Source organism: Bison bison, unplaced genomic scaffold, assembly GCF_000754665.1.
Source record: "Bison bison bison isolate TAMUID 2011002044 unplaced genomic scaffold, Bison_UMD1.0 scf7180017864492, whole genome shotgun sequence".
Classification (NCBI taxonomy): Eukaryota; Metazoa; Chordata; class Mammalia; order Artiodactyla; family Bovidae; genus Bison; species Bison bison.
Genome location: NW_011495051.1, coordinates 6,491,855 through 6,495,470, shown reverse-complemented (window position 1 = coordinate 6,495,470; position 3,616 = coordinate 6,491,855). Strand labels below are relative to the sequence as shown.

General features: G+C 50.4%; 1 protein-coding gene across 1 annotated transcript in view; it reads right to left on the bottom strand.

Annotated features, from left to right (window-relative positions):
- The window catches only part of PCP2 (Purkinje cell protein 2), a gene marked incomplete at its 5' end in the record, with an annotated part of 6,566 nt that overhangs the window by 2,049 nt on the left and 901 nt on the right, over window positions 1–3,616 (bottom strand). The gene's annotated exons all lie outside the window — the stretch shown is intronic.

The window sequence follows — 3,616 nt, the reverse complement described above, 5'->3', positions numbered from 1 at the left end:
GCCCACATCCTCCTGTTCCTGGTCCATCGTTGTCCCTGCTGCCCTCCCCTGGATCCCGTCCACCTCTCCGCTGGCCTCTGCCCCAGCCCCAGGCCAGAGAAGGCTTTTTAAGAGACTGGGATATGGAGGGGGGCGGGGTGTGTGTAGTGGATACCCAGCCCCAAATCCCCAGCTCATGCCCCATCTGCTCCCACCCAAGCTTAAGCCCCATAAAGATGATCCAGATAATTGTTTTTGCAGCGTGAGGCCGGGGCTGCTGTGGGGGCAGGAGGCAGGGTGACCTGGGTTTAGGACCCGCTGGGCCTCAAGGACTCAGGTGGAGTGCAGGGTCCCCACAGTGGAGAGCTTGAGTTGACTGGACCCCCTTGGGAGAGGACTGGACCATGGGACAGCTCAGGTGAGATCTGCATCCACCTTGCCCACCCGTATTTGCTGGAAAGGCAGTTGCCATCCACAGGTGGTGGGAGGAGAGGAAGCTCAAGGACACCTGAGCCACCACCAGCTAGCCTGGCTCCACCTCTGTCTCCTGGCCATCCTTTCTACTACTGTCCCCAGGTCTGGTTGTCCACACCTCATCCCCCCAAAAAACGAAGTTGTGGGACCACCTGTCTCCCCATCACCAATGCCAAGTTGGCCTGTCTCCTCCCATTTGACCCCCCCCCCCCCCCAGTCCCAGTTAGGGATGAGAGGCTACAGTCCTGCGGAGGGAGGCAAGAAGGAAACCCCATCCCGTCCCCTGAGCAGCTGTGGCTCTCCATCAGTGCCCTGGGAGAGGGTGCTGTTGGGAGGACCCCAAGTGCACCCCACCCCCTCCCCAGCATGCCTTTCTGGAAACCAGTTAAAGTTTCTTCACAGGACAAAGGGGCCGCACCATGACCACCTCTGCCCGATTGTAAAGCTTGGTCCTCCTCCCCAGACAGACCACTGCCCTCTGGAGCCCCTGTCCACATCTTCTCCGTGGCCCCATGACCCCCAAATGCCAACGTGCTGTCCTGCTCCTCCCCAGACATATTAGTTCCCAGACTTCTTAATGAAGTGTGCCGAACGAGGTAGCTTAGAGCAGCAGACATTTATTGTCATACAGTTCTGGAGGCCAGAAGTCCAAAATCCAGGTGTTGGCAGGGCCATGCGGAGGAGAGACTCTTTCCTTGCCTCTCCCTGGGTTCGAGTGGCTGCTGGCAGTCCTTAATGTCCTGTGGCTTGTCGCTGCAGGACTTGTCTCTGCCTTTGTCATCACAGGCATCCCCATCATGTACTTGTCTTAACACGGCTGTCCTAAGACATAGACACTAGTCACACTGCTTTGGGGACTCACCCTACCACAGCACAACCTCATCTTTTACTAACTGCACCTGCAAAAACCATATATCCAAAACAGGGCACATTCTAAGGTACTGGGAGTAAGGGCTGTAACATACTTTTTTTTTTTTTTCCTTCAAGGGGGTGGTTAGCACACCCTTGAGCCCATAGCAGCAGAAGACCTGATTATCCTCACCTGATAGAGTGAGGCCAGACCCTACAGAGTCTCACCACCAGAGGACAGACCAAGAGAGACGCTAGAGGTGGTCCCAGCTCCCTCCCCCCTCCCCATTGCCCCTACAATCCATCCTTCCTCCCAGGAACCACAGGGGTCTCCTCCCTCCCTCACTCAGAACTCTCCCTTGGCCCCCACTGTCCTCAGGAGAAAACCCGAATACCATGAGACCATGGAGATGTTCTAAACTTGACTGGTGATGTCAGTCAGAATGGCCATCATTTAAAAATCTTATAAATGCTGGAGAGGATGTGGAGGAAAGGGAACCATCCTACACTGTGGGTGGGTATGTAAGATAGGGCAGTCACTATGGAGAACAGTATTGGAGGTTCCTCAAAAAACTAAGAATGGAGCTACCATATGATCCAGCAATCCCACTTTTAGGCATACATCCGGACAAAACTAACTTGTAAAGATACATGCACCCCAGTGTTCATTGCAGCACTATTCACAATAGCTAAGGCACAGAAACAACAGATGAATGGATAACAAATGGAGAATCAACAGATGGATGGATAAAGAAGATGTGGTGCATATACACAATGGAATATTACTCAACCATTAAAAAGAATGAAATAATGCCATTTGCAGCAACATGGACCTAGAGGTTATTATACTAGGTGAAGTAAGTTAGAGAAACAGCATCTGATTTCACTCAGGTATGGAATCTAAAATACGACACAAATTATTTACATAACAGAAACAGATTAACAGACACAAAAAAAGAGACTTGTGGTTGTCAAATGCAAGGAGGTGTGGAGGAGGGATGGACTAAGAGTTTGGGGTTAGCAAATGAAAACTTCTATATAGAGTATAGCACAAAACTATTTAATATCCTGTGATAAACCATAATGGAAAAGAATATGAAAAACAACGTGCATATATATCTGAATCATTTGCTGTAAAGTAGAAATTGACATGGTAAATCAACAATACTTCAGTAAATAAATTGACAGGTAACGGACACACAACCGTGAATATGGCAAAAGCCATTGATTGTCCCCTCTGTGGTTAAATTGTATGTGAATTATATTGTAATAAAGCTAAGAAACAAAAAGGGGAAAAAAAGGATGGTAGAGAGGGGGAGAGAGAGAAGATGAGGGAGAGAAAGAAAAGAAGAAAGAAAAACCCAAGCTCCTTTGTAGAGAGGCCAGCCCTCCTGGTTTGGCCAGGACTGTCCCAGTTTTATCACTGAAAGCCCTGGGTCCTGAAAACCTCTCAATCCCATGCAAATTGGGCTAGGTTAGTCCTGCCATGTCCCACTGGGGTCTGGTCTCTGTGGCCCCTCCAACCTCAGCTTCTGTTGGGGAGGGGGGCATCCCCCCCTCATCTCACTCCAGCCACTCCTCCAATCTCACCTCCTGCTTCTCTATGCACGGCTGCTCCCTAATACCGCTCAGGGTTAAAAGATCATCCCCTCAGGATACCCCTCTGGCACCACCCCCAATAGAGTGCCCCCACCCCACCCCCAAATTTGCTATCATGTCACTTTCTTTCCTTAAGGCATAATTGATCATTTTCTCTCCCCTCCTCCTCCATTCAACTTTAAGTGTGCCTGGCAGGCTTTTTGGTCTTACTCATTATGGTCAGTCCCATGCCCATCCCGTGAAAGTGGCACAGGGCTTGGCACTTGGCTAAACTCTCAAAAAACCACAGCCAAATAAAACCACGCGTTCAGGACTGAGCCAGCTCAGGATTCTGTACCCACACACGAGTGTCACACCTTAAATCCTCATCAAAAGGAGAAGGTGATGCTGGACTGTGCCTGCTGTGTGATAAGGTGTCAGCCCTTTGCTGGCACACAGCCGGGGCAGGCCCTAATATTTCAAGTCGAGTGTAAATTGAGATGTGTGTGTATGTATGTGTGCAAGCGGTTGAACATGCCACTGAGTTCACGTGTGCATCAGCAAGGCTGTGACTAGCATACCTCCTGGGACCAACTCGTGCTTCAGACTGCAATAGGCCTATTCATCACCCGGCCTTGGACAAGGGTCAGTCCGAGTTGCGGTTTCATTGTCCAACCTGCGCTGCCCATCAGGGCCTCTGCAGGGTCGACTGAGAATCTGTATGTGTGTGTTACCT